The following is an 18,940-nucleotide window of genomic DNA, read 5'->3' as shown; positions in this document are numbered from 1 at the left end:
ACCCTAACCCTAACCCTAACCCTAACCCTAACCCTAACCCTAACCCTAACCCTAACCCTAACCCTAACCCTAACCCTAACCCTAACCCTAACCCTAACCCTAACCCTAACCCTAACCCTAACCCTAACCCTAACCCTAACCCTAACCCTAACCCTAACCCTAACCCTAACCCTAACCCTAACCCTAACCCTAACCCTAACCCTAACCCTAACCCTAACCCTAACCCTAACCCTAACCCTAACCCTAACCCTAACCCTAACCCTAACCCTAACCCTAACCCTAACCCTAACCCTAACCCTAACCCTAACCCTAACCCTAACCCTAACCCTAACCCTAACCCTAACCCTAACCCTAACCCTAACCCTAACCCTAACCCTAACCCTAACCCTAACCCTAACCCTAACCCTAACCCTAACCCTAACCCTAACCCTAACCCTAACCCTAACCCTAACCCTAACCCTAACCCTAACCCTAACCCTAACCCTAACCCTAACCCTAACACTTTTCATACTTGGCAAATGCCCTAACTCTAACCCTAACCCTAACCCTAACCCTAACCCTAACCCTAACCCTAACCCTAACCCCACAAAAAAAAATTGTGTACAAAACCTATGGAAAATTTTTTTCCCCAAAATGTGTTTTTTACACGTTTTAGACAATTCTGAGCATTTTTTAAAAAAATATTTTCTTTCAAAAATTACTTTGAAAATTTTTCCAAAAAAATTCAAAATGGCGCCAAAAAAAAAGTTTTGGGAGTTAAGGTCCAAAATTTTGGGAATTTTCCAACTAGCAGGTGTACTACCTATACACGAAATTTGGGTTCTTAACTAGCACTTTTCATACTTGGCAAATGCCCTAACTCTAACCCTAACCCTAACCCTAACCCTAACCCTAACCCTAACCCTAACCCTAACCCTAACCCTAACCCTAACCCTAACCCTAACCCTAACCCTAACCCTAACCCTAACCCTAACCCTAACCCTAACCCTAACCCTAACCCTAACCCTAACCCTAACCCTAACCCTAACCCTAACCCTAACCCTAACCCTAACCCTAACCCTAACCCTAACCCTAACCCTAACCCTAACCCTAACCCTAACCCTAACCCTAACCCTAACCCTAACCCTAACCCTAACCCTAACCCTAACCCTAACCCTAACCCTAACCCTAACCCTAACCCTAACCCTAACCCTAACCCTAACCCTAACCCTAACCCTAACCCTAACCCTAACCCTAACCCTAACCCTAACACTTTTCATACTTGGCAAATGCCCTAACTCTAACCCTAACCCTAACCCTAACCCTAACCCTAACCCTAACCCTAACCCTAACCCCACAAAAAAAAATTGTGTACAAAACCTATGGAAAATTTTTTTCCCCAAAATGTGTTTTTTACACGTTTTAGACAATTCTGAGCATTTTTTAAAAAAATATTTTCTTTCAAAAATTACTTTGAAAATTTTTCCAAAAAAATTCAAAATGGCGCCAAAAAAAAAGTTTTGGGAGTTAAGGTCCAAAATTTTGGGAATTTTCCAACTAGCAGGTGTACTACCTATACACGAAATTTGGGTTCTTAACTAGCACTTTTCATACTTGGCAAATGCCCTAACTCTAACCCTAACCCTAACCCTAACCCTAACCCTAACCCTAACCCTAACCCTAACCCTAACCCTAACCCTAACCCTAACCCTAACCCTAACCCTAACCCTAACCCTAACCCTAACCCTAACCCTAACCCTAACCCTAACCCTAACCCTAACCCTAACCCTAACCCTAACCCTAACCCTAACCCTAACCCTAACCCTAACCCTAACCCTAACCCTAACCCTAACCCTAACCCTAACCCTAACCCTAACCCTAACCCTAACCCTAACCCTAACCCTAACCCTAACCCTAACCCTAACCCTAACCCTAACCCTAACCCTAACCCTAACCCTAACCCTAACCCTAACCCTAACCCTAACCCTAACCCTAACCCTAACCCTAACCCTAACCCTAACCCTAACCCTAACCCTAACCCTAACCCTAACCCTAACCCTAACCCTAACCCTAACCCTAACCCTAACCCTAACCCTAACCCTAACCCTAACCCTAACCCTAACCCTAACCCTAACCCTAACCCTAACCCTAACCCTAACCCTAACCCTAACCCTAACCCTAACCCTAACCCTAACCCTAACCCTAACCCTAACCCTAACCCTAACCCTAACCCTAACCCTAACCCTAACCCTAACCCTAACCCTAACCCTAACCCTAACCCTAACCCTAACCCTAACCCTAACCCTAACCCTAACCCTAACCCTAACCCTAACCCTAACCCTAACCCTAACCCTAACCCTAACCCTAACCCTAACCCTAACCCTAACCCTAACCCTAACCCTAACCCTAACCCTAACCCTAACCCTAACCCTAACCCTAACCCTAACCCTAACCCTAACCCTAACCCTAACCCTAACCCTAACCCTAACCCTAACCCTAACCCTAACCCTAACCCTAACCCTAACCCTAACCCTAACCCTAACCCTAACCCTAACCCTAACCCTAACCCTAACCCTAACCCTAACCCTAACCCTAACCCTAACCCTAACCCTAACCCTAACCCTAACCCTAACCCTAACCCTAACCCTAACCCTAACCCTAACCCTAACCCTAACCCTAACCCTAACCCTAACCCTAACCCTAACCCTAACCCTAACCCTAACCCTAACCCTAACCCTAACCCTAACCCTAACCCTAACCCTAACCCTAACCCTAACCCTAACCCTAACCCTAACACTTTTCATACTTGGCAAATGCCCTAACTCTAACCCTAACCCTAACCCTAACCCTAACCCTAACCCTAACCCTAACCCTAACCCCACAAAAAAAAATTGTGTACAAAACCTATGGAAAATTTTTTTCCCCAAAATGTGTTTTTTACACGTTTTAGACAATTCTGAGCATTTTTTAAAAAAATATTTTCTTTCAAAAATTACTTTGAAAATTTTTCCAAAAAAATTCAAAATGGCGCCAAAAAAAAAGTTTTGGGAGTTAAGGTCCAAAATTTTGGGAATTTTCCAACTAGCAGGTGTACTACCTATACACGAAATTTGGGTTCTTAACTAGCACTTTTCATACTTGGCAAATGCCCTAACTCTAACCCTAACCCTAACCCTAACCCTAACCCTAACCCTAACCCTAACCCTAACCCCCTAACCCTAACCCTAACCCTAACCCTAACCCTAACCCTAACCCTAACCCTAACCCTAACCCTAACCCTAACTAGGTTTCAAATATCGTTCTTAAGTTGGTTAACAGCGTAGGGTTAGAAAAAAGGTTGAGGGATAGCTTAGGGTTTTATGCTGTATTATCTCAAATATTGTATCTACCCCTACCCTTAGTTTCGGGTCAAAGGTCAAAGGTTAAAGGGGTCAAATTCAAGCGCAAACTCAGATGAGGGACCAAACGGTCCCTTTTTGGGTACGCAGAGGTCTTTTTTGCTAACCCTACTTTTTTTTCAGAAAAATCGTTATTACTTTCTTATTTCTTACTTTTTTGAGCTGAAATTGATATAATATATGATTTAAATATAACTGATCGATCCTATACCATTTTTTCTGAAATTTTTCTGCAGACGAGAAATATAGGGCGTTTCCAAAATATTATAGGTACCCGGGGGTCCTTTATTTGGTTACCATGGTTACGGTTCCAACTCAACTTAGGGTTTTTGAATTGTACCTTATTTAGCTAGTACTTAACCCCATGACCTTTGACCTCTAACCCCTGCAGGTCAAAGTTCAATGTTTAATCCTAACCAAAAAATGCAGTTGGGTTGTACGGAGGATAGAAGTAAGGTGTCTGTTCTAGGGCTGAAAATAGCACATTTTATTTTCAGTGGAAAAAAATTAAAACAATGCTGGGCAGAAAGCCCATACCTTTTTCTATAACATATCCAAAAATTAGCTCAAACGGACTATTTTTAACGAAAATATGGCAATTTTTTGGACAAAATTGGTGTTGCGTCTTTTAATTTTTCCAAATTAGGCTCTTCTTGCATCACTGATAAAATCCTTTTTCGTAGACGTAATGATTTTTTTTTCATCTAAAATAAGCCTTAAGACTTGTTCTACACTATATTAAAAAAGAAAATTTCTATCTCCCAAGAAAAAGTTGAAAATTTTTAACTCTAATTAGGTTAGGGTTAGAAAAATTGAAGAAAAATCACCATGTCACAACTTTCGCCGCAGATGGCGCTCTGCTCCCAAAGACTTGGTTACTCGTCTTGTATTTAGCCTAATGCAATTATACATGGGTACAATACATGTAGGTAGTACAGCCTAAATTACCGTACACTTCGTCATCAAAATCCTCAATTTACATCATTTTCCTGTGGTTTTCCCGAGGCGACCTAGTAGATATCAGGAAGAGATAGACATGTGAAACGTCTTCCGTGAAATACCAAGCAAAATAACGGCGAAACTGCGATGAAGGTAAGTTGACTTTGGCATACGTTTAGACCTAGTCCCATATGTGCATATTGGTGTTAGCGATCTCAATAGCATAATTCAGTGCTGTAAAGTTAGTGTTGATGCAAATACTATTTTTTTGGGTGTTATGTGAGTTCATTATCTAAACAGAAAAAGACTATTTAAGATAACACCGCACGATGAGCCTTGAATTTAGAGTATTGGGTCTTTGTCGCTGGTAGCTGGCTCCACGGAGTACGACCGACGACCTGCTTTCGGATGCTCCTAACGTTACACGTACACTACAGATACAGTACCACGGCACTACCAATACCACCATTTACTTGCCTACATGTACCTACAGGCAGTGCTAACGTTTGTGCGTTTTGCACCAGACATCTAAAATCTATTGATAAACTAGACTGTGACAAGAACTGGAAAGTAAAAATCACAGACCTATTTCAGTGTTTTGGGGGGTTGTCGTCACTTCCATTCTTAAACAGAAAAATAGAATTTTACTGAGTAGAGTTCCCCGCAATACATAACTCACATTCATCGTCATTGACAGGGTACCTATAAGCTAGCTGAATTGAATTTAAGGCAGCGACGAAAGTTGAAAGGTATGCGTACCATAGAGCTCTATGGTCTATGGTATGGCCACAGAACACCCACACGATTTGTACAGCTACATAGTGCGAGCTGTACAGCTACAAATCATGCGGGCTTTCTGAGCCCCTACGTACGTTTCAACTTTGGTTGCTGCCTTCGATTCAACTGAGAATGTACTTGGCTTATACCGTATTGAATATCAATGACTGTAAATGCGAGTGTATCACAGGGAACTACTCAGTAAATTTTATGAGTTTGAAGAGTGAAAACAGCAACAGCCCCCAAATGACACTGAAATGAGTGTGATTAGGGCTTACTACTGTGTAGTCAACCTGTCATTGTTTAGTTTCAACTTGGATTTCACAAGACGCAAGATTCATGAAAAAGTAAAATGCCTGCAAAAGGTTGATTTATACACAATCTGTTGAATGCAAGTTGGCAGTTGGAAAAAGTTTCATGTCTCCCAAAATGCTGTTGGCTCAAATTCGCAAAAGTTTCATGCTACAGCATCCACGAACGTTTCTGGTTTTACAGTATACTATTTGAACAATAAGTATCTGAAAAATCCCCACCCAGAAAAATGCCAGACCTGATGTTTGACCCATCATAATAACTCTCTTTATCATTGTCTTCCTTCATTCAGGTAAAGAGCCAGTCATCGTTTGTAACCATCCTTCTCAGAGAGAAGCCTCACTGAGGGGGACATCGATGATGTCTTCGAAGCCCTCTACCAAGATTCCAACTTGGAGGGACAAGACATCAAAGAGGAGCACAACAGCCCAAATTTATTATTACAAATATTATAAAACATATTGAATGATGTATGAAACAACTGCAAAAATGTATTCAGAGTGTGAGGAAATCACTGATTTGCAAAAAAAAAAAAAAAAAAAAAAAAACCATTGTAGAAGGTACACAGTGTAGTCTCGTCATTAATCACAGGAGTCTTAGTGTTATGCCTTCGATAACACGTGTTATTTTCTTTCTATTTCATTGTTTTTAATTGCGTAATAATACCATTGAATATCATTGAATCTGATTCTTCTTTTGTGATGACCTTGTTTCATGTGTAAAGACTGTTTGTTGGATGTTTGGCTGATAGCGTTGTCAAGGAGTTAATGGGTGATTGCAATGCAGAATATGTGTCTTATGTTTGAAGTGAGTGCTGAACTTTGACCTTCGTTTTCTCCATTTTTGGTTTTTACGACATTCAACATATTAGAAGACCATAACTTAAGCAAAAGCTGCTTTCTTAGCTAGTCAATGCTGGCGAAAATGAAATGCCGTTGATAGGGCTTTCGTTATTTTGAGTGCTGATTGGCTGCCTTCCGAGCTCGCCTTGCAAGGATCTGCTGGCGTGCGAAATGAAATGTAGTAGATTGATGTTATAATAATTACAATATCAATGCATTTAGCAGTTTTAAATGACTTTAAATAAATAATTTACCATTAAAAAGTTATTATAACGACAAATTTACATTTACAACTTGGAATTTGAGGAGTTTTGACCGTGAAGAAAAATTGTACTTTTGTCTTTTGTCCGCCATCTTATATATTTCCGCACCACCGAACTAACGCATTATATACACATAATACATGTTACATACTGTTAGCTAGTGTACCTGGATTTTGACGTCTTGTTTTGATAGATCGTGCCTTTAGCTGTCAGCATTTCCGTTGATATTACTAATTTAGATTATATTGCACGTAAGTCATCTCTTAATCTACGTGTAATTAGACACAATCTGAGTAGCGATGCCGGTCGTTTTTCCCGAACTATCGGCCGCAGTGCCGTGGACCGCCGCCGCCGGGTGCGGGCTGGAGAACTGCGGCAGCGAACTCTGCCTTGAGTGACGCCCGGGTGGCTCGGGCATTGAACGAGGGGTTGCGCAGCCTCGATCCCGCTGACCAGAGGAATCTCTCTGCACTGATAACTTTTGAAAGGAAAATGCCCTTGTACTGAAAGTTGGTACCAGCCATTAACACATGTCCTTAATTACTGTGCAAAATTTCAGCCTAATCCGATAGTCCCTTCATAGTGGTTGCTAGGGAGTTTTGCTTCCTGTTTTTTGTTCCATTCATTGCACGGAGCTTGAATAGACCCTAAACCTTGAAGCCCCTTTTTCTCAGTAAATACTTTTCCAGAGTGTGTACAGCACTGTACTTTCTTTTCATAATTTAGATGGGTTAGGAAGGTCCATTTGTATTGAGTTATACATCATTTTAAAGCTTAGAGTCTGCTCTTTCAGAATCTGCCCCTGAAAATTCATGTCTGCCAACTGTTTGTTCGTTTTGTGGTGCAGGGTCACATATTTTCACCACTTACCCCTAACAATAATCAGTAAGAGATGAATACACAAACACACACATGCGCGCACATGCACGGGCACAAACACATTCACTGTCAAACGTATCAAATAACAGCACTATTATGCAAAACATAATCAACTGGCACTCTAGGATGTTTACATGCACAAATTTTATCATCCACCTGTACATAACTTACATACACATACTGTACATGCATGTGAATGCCCATATTAAAAAATACACCTTGAAACACATCAAATACCAGCATATTGGAACATAGTACTATTTATTAGAATCCAGTCACACTCTTCAATTTTTTCCAGCACAGTGTACATGACTTTACTGTAACCAGGAGGTAGTAGAAACGCTGAATCTACACAGAGGGAAACTCCAAACAGGGAGGTGAGAGGAAAAGGAGTGGGCACTGGATTAGTGTCTTTTGAACCATCCTCGGAGCCGCACTCCCCAAGAGACCACTCCACTAACTAGATTACTGCCGCCTGGCCGCACAGTGCACATGCGCAGTCCTTGTCAACAGGCTGGTGGGTCTCACCCCTCCCTGGCCAGAACCTGGATTACCGTGTACTCCACGTGGTACTGGTGGGTGGTGTATACTGGTGCATTACTAGTGCATTACCCATTGCTGTGCCTGCAAACAACACTGGTGCATTGTGATGTGCAATGAACTGGTTGCATGGTCACATTTTGAATTTTGCAGCTAATATACAAGGTAGGCCCTAGCTGTTGGCCTATTAGTAGTATTACTGTATTACATGTCCATTTACTATAAGATTTCTTGGGAACAAATGTACCGTGCATGCCATTATGGTGAAATAATTTTAACATGAAATGAAAACAAATTAACACAGACTTAAAAACATTTAACAATAATGATTAGTAGCACCAATGATAATATACTGATTGTAAGAATGTGAAAGAAACATGAACAGCTGAGTAGTGGAACACATGCCCTATTAATAATGTCTGATGATAATAATTTTAATACCAAGCTAGCATAGAAACTACCAACCACAACAGCAACAACCATCATAAAAATACCCATTCAGCTTTCAAATAAGAATAAAACAAGAACAGACAGACAGACAAAAAAGCGCCATGGTGAATATCTTATCATGCATACACTGATACAGGACATGTGAGATAGTTCAGCTCTCACTGCACTCTCACATGTCTTCACCCTTCAAACCTCCCTGCCCTACACCACCAGCAGGCAAGGAGGCAAGTTATTTCACCAAGATTAGGTCCTATAGTAGTCTCCATCATGACCACTTTCTTGTAGATTACAGCCCTCCTGCCTCAATTTATCCCCAGCATGCAACAAAAAACATTCAAATAGTGTTTTCATCCCCTGGAGAACTAAACTTGCTCACAAAAATATGTTAGTGGGACCAGAAAAAAATATGTCTTGGCGGATGTACACAAGTTTCCCAAAAAATATGACAAGAGAACCAACAAGAGCGAATAGTGAAGTGATACATCAGACTAAAGAAAAACCCCAACATCTTCTGATCTACAGGTGAATTTCGTCAGCACTAGTCAGGATTTACACTTGACATTGCGTCGTAATTTGATTAAAACAAGAGCAAAACAATGGCTATTGTTAAACAGTTACATTGTCAAAACTCAACTTCTTCTTGGCCGATTTTCAAAATTTTTGTATCTATCGAGAGCTGAATTCTTAGACTAGTAGGTCCCAAGAGTATATGCTGTGTGAGCCTGCATAAAGAATGTAAAACCCACAGACACGTCCTTGTGAACACACACAAGTCAACTGGCCTGTCCATACTCCTAACGATAGAGGGCCAAATCACCGCGGCCCCGAGGATCGAACATCAAACAGCAGTGATAACGATCAGACTGACCTCGTTACGTAAGAGGTCGTTTACTTGTTCGTTGGGGCACTGATCCCTTGTAATCCTGTGTTGAGTGATAGGGAAAACCCTCAGGGCAGAGTGCCCACTCCTTTTTGTCTCACCTCCCTGCTCCAAACAAGATCCGCTCAACAGGTCCTTGATAAGATCAGGCATCTTATCGGTCTAAACCATAGCCATTAGATTTAGAACGAAATTGTGTTGGGCTAGTTCATTTTATACAGGGGGAAAGTAATCCTTTTTCCTATAAATGTTTTAGCTCAAATTACCAATTTTTTTTTAAATTTTCATGCAAACGCATCTTGAAATACAGTATGTCCCCCCAAAAAAATTACAACGGGACCCTCTGCAATGATATCTTTAAAAATAGTGAATCCAACTAAATACAAATTCAGGGTATGAAACTATAACTCATTGCCCACATCTTACAGGAAACCCCATTCGATTTGCTTCAGTGGTCAAAGAGAAATGAGGAATTTTGTAGAGGATGTCGGGAATCTCTTTTGTCCTAAGTTCTGTCAATTTTCTTGTCAAAAACCCATTTTTGTATCGTGTTACACAAAAGGAAAATATGCTAAAAACAGCATATCACAATTAACTTTTTTAAAGAATTGTGATGGGGACGACCAATGTTATGTCACATTATAAATGTACAATTGTACTTCTAATGAAATAAATCATAGAAAACCAAGGATTTACACAGAAATTAAAAAAATCTGTGCTGTACTGTTGTGTATACTGGAAAGTATCAATAGTTTTCAGCTAATAAATTCAACACAGAGAATGGTTACATCGCTGTTCGATTTTGAAACAGGCTCACTGCATAATGCACATCCAGTACTTTCATGAAGGTGATGCACCTTTACAAATTGAAAGGGGGCGCACATGTCCATCCCCCATTTTTTCTTATTTCTTTTGTTTTAACAAAAAATGAAATGGGGGTGCGTGCCTGGTGCACACCCCTCGTGATCTGCCAGTGCACAAAGTTCTTGTTGAATGATGATGGGAAATGAATAACCGACAAAGCAACTACAGTCATATCTGTTACATGGGAGCAGTGATGAAACAAGAAATGACAGCCTCACACAAGAATACAGGAAATCTACCAAACCAAAATGTTGCGTGCCTTTTTATATCAAAGGACAATCGCTGATTGAATATTGAGAGTGAAGGTCAAGGTATATGATGCTATTCAAATGGCAATCACTGGCATTAGGAACATTGACCAGTAAGGAGTACACCACCTGAAGGAGACAAAAAAAGAAAAGATAGAAGAAGAAAAAATTACAGTGCACTCCTATTTGTATTACAACGAAATTCCAGTAAAGCAAAATTAAAATTCAGGCCGCAACATTATCTTCCCTATGTTATTTCATTGTTTAGAAATACTGCTGGTCCCGAGGACTTTGTTATAGACAATGGGAGTCCACTATGCAACAACTACAACCCATAATCCCTGAAATCAGCTCATAATGCTTGGAATCCTGTTCCTGAGATTAGGACTGCGGTTCTAAGCTTCCCCAAAACGTCTCAAGATGCCATGCAAGCTGCCTGGTAGTGTGCTCATTGTTGCCGTGGAACCTCGAGAGATGCCGTACTTTTCCAGCGAAGAGCCACGGGATTCTCTCGTCGAGGAGACTTAGGTGTACCTGCAAAGATTAGAGTATTTATCACCAGGTCAGTGTCATTTTTTACATTAAAAATGCCACATACAGCTGTAATCATGTAATCACTGGAAAAAAAAAAATCAAATTTATAAGATATTTCGCATCTCACTTAAACAGCAAAATGAACCAGTCAACATTTTGTCTACTTTGACCAATATCTGAGTGAGCTCTTTCTGAGACTTTGAATGGTACCCCTACCATACAGCTTAAAAAATATCTCTACACAATCATAAAATCACCTTAAACAGTACATGTAGTCGTACCTTCATGTTGGAGACAGAAGTTGGAAGAAGCTCGACATCACAGGACTTCACACCAGAATTCACCCAGGAAGATGTGCATGTACACTTAGAGTGGGCCCCTACAACCAAAAAGGAAGCGGACAGCATGATGGACCCGTGGATCTCTTCTCGCATCAGCCACCTGCATTAACCATAGATTTTGACGAGAAAGACAATAGACCTACATGTAATTACAATGTATCACAATAGTTATAATCCACAGCAATAAAACTGAGGTGTGTAAAATTATGAAGTAGAAATTCTATGCAATAAATATTTTGTAGGTGTCAGTCATCCCTGCTAAATTTATAGAATATCAAAACTTCAAATATACAAGTCTATTTATTGTTCTTTCTTGTGTAATTGTCGTGACTACATACAGACACAGTGTACATACAGATAATTTCTAGTACCTTGTACATTAACTTGTCTACGGTGTCTACAAAGTACACATTGCAATGTGTTAGTAGACACCACCCTTACGAAAAAGTCCTGTGGTACTCCTGTGGTAATTACCACAGGACGGTACCACAGGACAGTACCACATGACAGTACCACAGGAAAGTACCACAGGACAGTACCACAGGAATTGTCCTGTGGTATTTTGGGACATACCACAGGACAGTACCACAGGAATTCCTGTGGTATTTTGGGACGTACCACAGGGCAGTACCACAGGAAAGTACCACAGGACCGGTACCACAGAACAGTACCACAGGACAGTACCACATGAATTCCTGTGGTATTTTGGGACGTACCACAGGGCAGTACCACAGGAATTCCTGTGGTATTTTGGGACGTACCACAGGGCAGTACCACAGGACTAGTACCACAGAACAGTACCACAGGAACTGTCCTGTGGTATTTTGGGACAGTACGACAGGACAGTATCACAGGTCGATCATTACCACACAGCATTACCACAGGGCAGTACCACACAGCATTTCCATGGTACCACAGGAGAGTACCACACAGGATAGATCGAAAAAAAAAAAATCTGGGAGAATTTTTGCCACATATCAAGGAATATTCCTGATAGGTGAGTGATGGATTTCAGGACAAACATGGCCCTTGAATAACCTGTCCTACTCCTAACATATAACCTCAAACGACAGTCTAATGGCCAAGTGCCAATCTAGTCCTCTAATAGATCTATATAGTCATATTCTAATCCTAGGTAGCCATCGACTGTATCAGTACATATATATATGCTCGTCTATCCGTAAAGCATGAAGGCATGGTTACTAACTTGATTATACTTTATTATCAAGATATGAAATTACACTTTCATAACAATATCTATGATATTGGGAATAACATAACATAATTAGACAATCTTTCATGAAGTTCAAAGTAAGTTCCATCATTAATACTTTGACTTTTTAAGTCATATATGTATTTTCTAAAATCTAGAGTGCTTTTTATGAATATTCATGAGCTATGTAAAAATTTGTACCACAGGAGTACCACACGAGTACCACAGGAGTACCACAGAAGTCCTTATGAAATTTCTCATGCTTTACATCAGCACTTTCACTAAATAGGTAATACTGTAGGAGTATAGGACAGGATAAGTAATGGCAAATCAATTATTATAATTCACAGCATAACTCATCTATCAATTAATTGAGGAATATTAATATGTGCTTGTTTGTTTGTATTTTTGTTATAAATTTCAGTTGATTCTGCCTTACAATTTTCCTGTGTGGTACTCCTGTGTGGTACTGATGTTTGATATTCTCCTGATATGATAGTCCTCTGGTATAAAATGTTAAGAAAAAAAAAAGAATTTCCTGTAGCATTTTTCTGTGGTACTTACAAATTTAATTTGCTGTGTGGTACTTATATCTGTGTGGAATAGCACCATATTATGATTTTCCTGTGGGATTTTGGACAGTTCCTGTGGTACTCTCCTGTGGTATACATCAAAAATTACCACAGGAATTCCTGTCGTACTGTAGTGTGGTACGTCCCAAAATTCCACAGGACAATTCGTGTGGTACTGTCCTGTGGTACGTCCCAAAATACCACAGGACAAGTCATGTGGTACTGTCCTGTGGTACTATCCTGTGGTACTTTCCTGTGGTACTGTCCTGTGGTACTGCCCTGTGGTACTGTCCTGTGGTACTGTCCTGTGGTACGTCCCAAAATACCACAGGACAAGTCGTGAGGTACTGTCCTGTGGTAATATCCTGTGGTACTGTCCTGTGGTACGTCCCAAAATACCACAGGACAATTCCTGTGGTACTGTCCTGTGGTACTATCCTGTGGTACTGTCCTGTGGTACATCCCAAAATACCACAGGACAATTCCTGTGGTACTGTCCTGTGGTATGTCCCAAAATACCACAGGACAAGTCGTGTGGTACTGTCCTGTGGTACTATCCTGTGGTACTGTCCTGTGGTACTGCCCTGTGGTACGTCCCAAAATACCACAGGACAAGTCGTGTGGTACTGTCCTGTGGTACTATCCTGTGGTACTTTCCTGTGGTACTGTCCTGTGGTACTGCCCTGTGGTATTGTCCTGTGGTACTGCCCTGTGGTACTGTCCTGTGGTACGTCCCAAAATACCACAGGACAAGTCGTGAGGTACTGTCCTGTGGTAATATCCTGTGGTACTGTCCTGTGGTACTGTCCTGTGGTACGTCCCAAAATACCACAGGACAATTCCTGTGGTACTGTCCTGTGGTATGTCCCAAAATACCACAGGACAAGTCGTGTGGTACTATCCTGTGGTAATTTCCTAGCTGTGGTACTGTCCTGTGGTACGTCCCAAAATACCACAGGACAAGTCGTGTGGTACTGTCCTGTGGTACTGTCCTGTGGTACTTTCCTGTGGTACTGTCCTGTGGTACTGCCCTGTGGTACGTCCCAAAATACCGCAGGACAAGTCGTGTGGTACTGTCCTGTGGTACTATCCTGTGGTACTTTCCTGTGGTACTGTCCTGTGGAACTGCCCTGTGGTACTGTCCTGTGGTACGTCCTAAAATACCACAGAACAAGTCGTGTGGTACTGTCCTGTGGTACTATCCTGTGGTACTTTCCTGTTGTACTCTCCTGTGGTACGTCCCAAAATACCACAGGACAATTCATGTGGTACTGTCCTGTGGTACTGTCGTGTGGTATACGTCCCAAAATACCACAGGACAATTTGTGTGTATACTGTCTTGTGGTACTGTCCTGTGGTACTTTCCTGTTTTAATGTCCTGTGGTACTGCCCTGTGGTACATCCCAGAGTATCACACGAGCCTGTGACACAGTACCACACAGTTCCTTTGTTAACATATATTTGTGTGGTACATTGTGTGGTACCAACCAATACCACAGGAAGTACCACATGAGCCTGTAAAACAGTACCACACAGTTCCTGTGGTAACGTTTATTTATGTGGTACATTGTGTGGTACTGACAAGTACTACAGGGAGTACCCTACAAGCCTGTGGTACAGTACCACACAGTTCCTGTGGTAACATTACAAGTGTGTGGTACATTGTGTGGTACCGACAAGTACCACAGGGAGTACCACAGGACTTTTTTGTTAGGGCATAGACAAGTTAATGTTAATTTGAACACTTCGAGAACGAAAGCTGATGTTACAGCTACGTACATATAGTTTGCTTGATATGATTGATAATTCACGCTAGGATTGACAACTTTTCCAGATTGGAATACTCACACAACGTACAGTACCACCTGTTAAAACCACACTAAATACCGATAAATGTGAGGAAAAATTCGCTTCTTGTTCTAATCACAGGTTCAAAATAAGCTTGCGTTTACAGCTAGGTAGGCCCTAGGCCTACCTTGAAAAAAAAAATATGGACAAACATGCAAGGAAAGTTCGTTCATTATTTTCTGCAACTGTACAAGCGGGGAATGTTGAGTGAAGTACATGTAGAAAACAGCCACAATTTGTGCTGTGACAGTGTGAACCGAGTGTTACAACAACTCGATCGTTGTGGGGAAATTGCGTTTAGCTGAGGCAATTCTAAGTATGGCCTACGTACCCAGAAAAGAAAAAAATAAGTCAAGGAGCCATTATGGGTTTGGAATAAATTTTTACACCCACAAATTTACTGAAAAACAAAGTTTTAAAAGCACATAACCTATCGTATGTAATCAGCTCAAGATTCACGATCGCCGTGATCAGCTGTTCCTTCGTACAGACTAACATGCTACAGGCACAATTTGCTGTTATTAGATTACTGACACAACAAATCGATCATTGTGGGGGAATTGCGTATAGTTGAGGTAACTTACATACTCATGAAGGATGATAAGTAAGCCAAGGAGCTGTAATTGATTTGACATCAGTTTTACATCAACAAATTTACGGAAATACGACGTTTGAAAAGCACAAAACCTACCGTAATCAGCTCAAGATTCGCGATTGCCGTGATCAGGTGTACGCACAACACGCACAACAGTACCAGCAGAATCGACAGTGAACAGGTACTCCTTGATGCCGTGATTTCAGCTTGATCCTTCTTCGAAATTGCATGATGATAAATGTGACCTTCTTTTCCTCTTGTGTGTTGATTTTAAGGCTTCCAATTTCTACCTCAACTTGCTAAAAAACAGTCTAACAAAGCGGAAAAATGTCACATTTCCGTACTGAACAGCAGTCACGATACGTGTGTTGCATGCGGTAAGCCTACACCAGCACTACAAATACACACGTACACCGCGGCCGCTGCTGTTATGCAGCAATCCCCATAGTATAACACGTAGATGGCTTGTAAACAAGGGTCTCCGGCGCGCGCGCGCAGTTGACCAATCGCGCGCGAACAACGCGTATTTCGATCTGGTGTCTTGGTAACGAGGCTGTTTACGCGTCTGGGAGACAAATGTGGGTACTAGGGTTCAACGCAGAATTTCTTAGACACGATAGCCAAAAGAACAGTCATTTTCGACGTAAACGAAGGGGATTTGGTCTTCAGACGTAAGATTTTTGTCAACTTTTGAGACTGACATCCCACCTTTCTCTTCAAAATTTCACATTTTGTAGATTGTATTTCGAAATATTGTTGATATCATCAGAAACTAGAACATTTCCCGTACAACATGATACCAAAATGTCAAGTTGGTCCCTGAGAACCTAAAGGTCTTTTTTTTTTTTTTTACAAAAAGACCTTTAGGTACCCCAAAAAAGACCATCCCCCAAAAAAGGACTTTTAAGTCCCCCAAAATAGACCTTTGAGTACCTGAAGCGCAAACTCAGATGAGGGACCTAACGGTCCCTTTTGGGGTACGCAGAGGTCTTTTTTGGGGTACCTAAAGGTCTTTTTACAAAAAAAGACCTTTAGGTACCCCAAAAAAGACCATCCCCCAAAAAGGACTTTTAAGTCCCCCAAAATAGACCTTTGAGTACCTGAAGCGCAAACTCAGATGAGGGATCAAACGGTCCTTTTTGGGGTACGCAGAGGTCTTTTTTGGGGCACCTAAAGGTCTCTTTTTTTCAGGTACTCAAAGGTCTATTTTGGGGGACTTAAAAGTCCTTTTTGGGGGATGGTCTTTTTGGGGGTACCTAAAGGTCTTTTTACAAAAAGACCTTTAGGTACCCCAAAAAAGACCATCCCCCAAAAAGGACTTTTAAGTCCCCCAAAATAGACCTTTGAGTACCTGAAGCGCAAACTCAGATGAGGGACCAAACGGTCCCTTTTGAGGTACGCAGAGGTCTTTTTTGCTAACCCTACTATTTTCTTAGAAAAATCGTTATTACTTTCTTATTTCTTACTTTTTTGAGCTGAAATTGATATAATATATGATTTAATTATAACCGATCGATCCTATACCATTTTTTGTGAAATTTTTCTGCAGACGAGAAATATAGGGCGTTTCCAAAATATTATAGGTACCCGGGGGTCCTTTATTTGGTTACCATGGTTACGGTTCCAACTCAACTTAGTTAGGGTTTTTGAATTGTACCTTATTTAGCTAGTACTTAACCCCATGACCTTTGACCTGCAGCCCCTGCAGGTCAAAGTTCAATGTTCAATCCTAACCAAAAAATGCAGTTGGGTTGTACGCAGGATAAAAGTATAAGGTGCCTGTTCTAGGGCTGAAAATAGCACATTTTATTTTCAGAGAAAAAAATTTAAAACAATGCTGGGCAGAAAGCCCATACTTTTTTCTATAACATATCCAAAAATTAGCTCAAACGGACTATTTTTAACGAAAATATGGCAATTTTTTGGACAAAAGTGGTGTTGCGTCTTTTAATTTTTCCAAATTAGGCTCTTCTTGCATCAGTGATAAAATCCTTTTTCGTAGACGTAATGATTTTTTTTTTCATCTAAAATAAGCCTTAAGACTTGTTCTACACTATATTAAAAAAGAAAATTTCTATCTCCCAAGAAAAAGTTGAAAATTTTTAACCCTAATTAGGTAAGGGTTAGAAAAATTCAAGAAAAATCACCATGGCACAACTTTCGCCGCAGATGGCGCTCTGCTCCCAAAGACTTGGTTACTTGGTTACTTGATTACATCAAAGAGGGGCACAACAGCCCAAATTTATTATTACAAACATTATAAAACATATTGTATGATGTATGAAACAACTGCAAAAATGTATTCAGAGTGTGAAGAAATCACTGATTTGCAAAAAAAAAACAACAAAACAAAAACCATTGTAGAAGGTGCACAGTGTAGTCTCGTCATTAATGACAGGAGTCTTAGTGTTATGCCTTCGATAACACGTGTTATTTTCTTTGTATTTCATTGTTTTTAATTGCGTAATAACACCATTGAATATCATTGAATCTGATTCTTCTTTTGTGATGACCTTGTTTCATGTGTAAAGACTGTTTGTACCAAATTTTAGCTTCATTGGATGTTTGGCTGATAGCGTTGTCAAGGAGTTAATGGGTGATTGCAATGCAGAATATGTGTCTTATGTTTGAAGTGAGTGCTGAACTTTGACCTTCGTTTTCTCCATTTTTGGTTTTTACGACATTCAACATATTAGAAGACCATAACTTAAGCAAAAGCTGCTTTCTTAGCTAGTTAATGCTGGCGAAAATGAAATGCCGTTGCTAGGGCTTTCGCTATTTTGAGTGCTGATTGGCTGCCTTCCGAGCTCGCCTTGCAAGGATCAGCTGGCGTGCGAAATGTAATGTTGCCAGTTTAACATAATAGTAGATTGATGTTATAATAATTACAATATCAATGCATTTAGCAGTTTTAAATGACTTTAAATAAATAATTTACCATTAAAAAGTTATTATAACGACAAATTTACATTCACAACTTGGAATTTGAGGAGTTTTGGCCGTGAAGAAAAATTGTACTTTTGTCTTTTGTCCGCCATCTTATATTTCCGCACCACCGAACTAACGCATTATATACACATAATACATGTTACATACTTTTAGCTAGTGTACCTGGATTTTGACGTCTTGTTTTGATAGATCGTGCCCTAACCCTAGCATTTCCGTTGATATTACTAATTTAGATTATATTGCACGTAAGTCATCTCTTAATCTACGTGTAATTAGACACAATCTGAGTAGCGATGCCGGTCGTTTTCCCGAACTATCGGCCGCAGTGCCGTGGACCGCCGCCGCCGGGTGCGGGCTGGAGAACTGCGGCAGCGAACTCTGCCTTGAGTGACGCCCGGGTGGCTCGGGCATTGAACGAGGGGTTGCGCAGCCTCGATCCCGCTGACCAGAGGAAACTCTCTGCACTGATAACTTTTGAAAGGAAAATGCCCTTGTACTGAAAGTTGGTACCAGCCAT

The 18,940-nt window shown here is 40.7% G+C and overlaps 1 long non-coding RNA gene across 1 annotated transcript; it reads right to left on the bottom strand.

The window, feature by feature from the left end:
* Positions 1 to 7,623: 7,623 nt before the first annotated feature.
* Positions 7,624 to 11,321, bottom strand: LOC140245926 (uncharacterized). Its single transcript, XR_011902399.1, has 2 exons — positions 11,187 to 11,321; positions 7,624 to 10,905 (listed from the first exon to the last, which is right to left on the bottom strand). It is a non-coding gene; the product is annotated as an uncharacterized lncRNA (long non-coding RNA).
* Positions 11,322 to 18,940: the final 7,619 nt, after the last annotated feature.

Source organism: Diadema setosum, unplaced genomic scaffold (genome assembly GCF_964275005.1).
Source record: "Diadema setosum unplaced genomic scaffold, eeDiaSeto1 scaffold_65, whole genome shotgun sequence".
Classification (NCBI taxonomy): Eukaryota; Metazoa; Echinodermata; class Echinoidea; order Diadematoida; family Diadematidae; genus Diadema; species Diadema setosum.
Note: the sequence above shows the minus strand (reverse complement) of the source record. Positions and strands in the feature narration are given on the sequence as shown.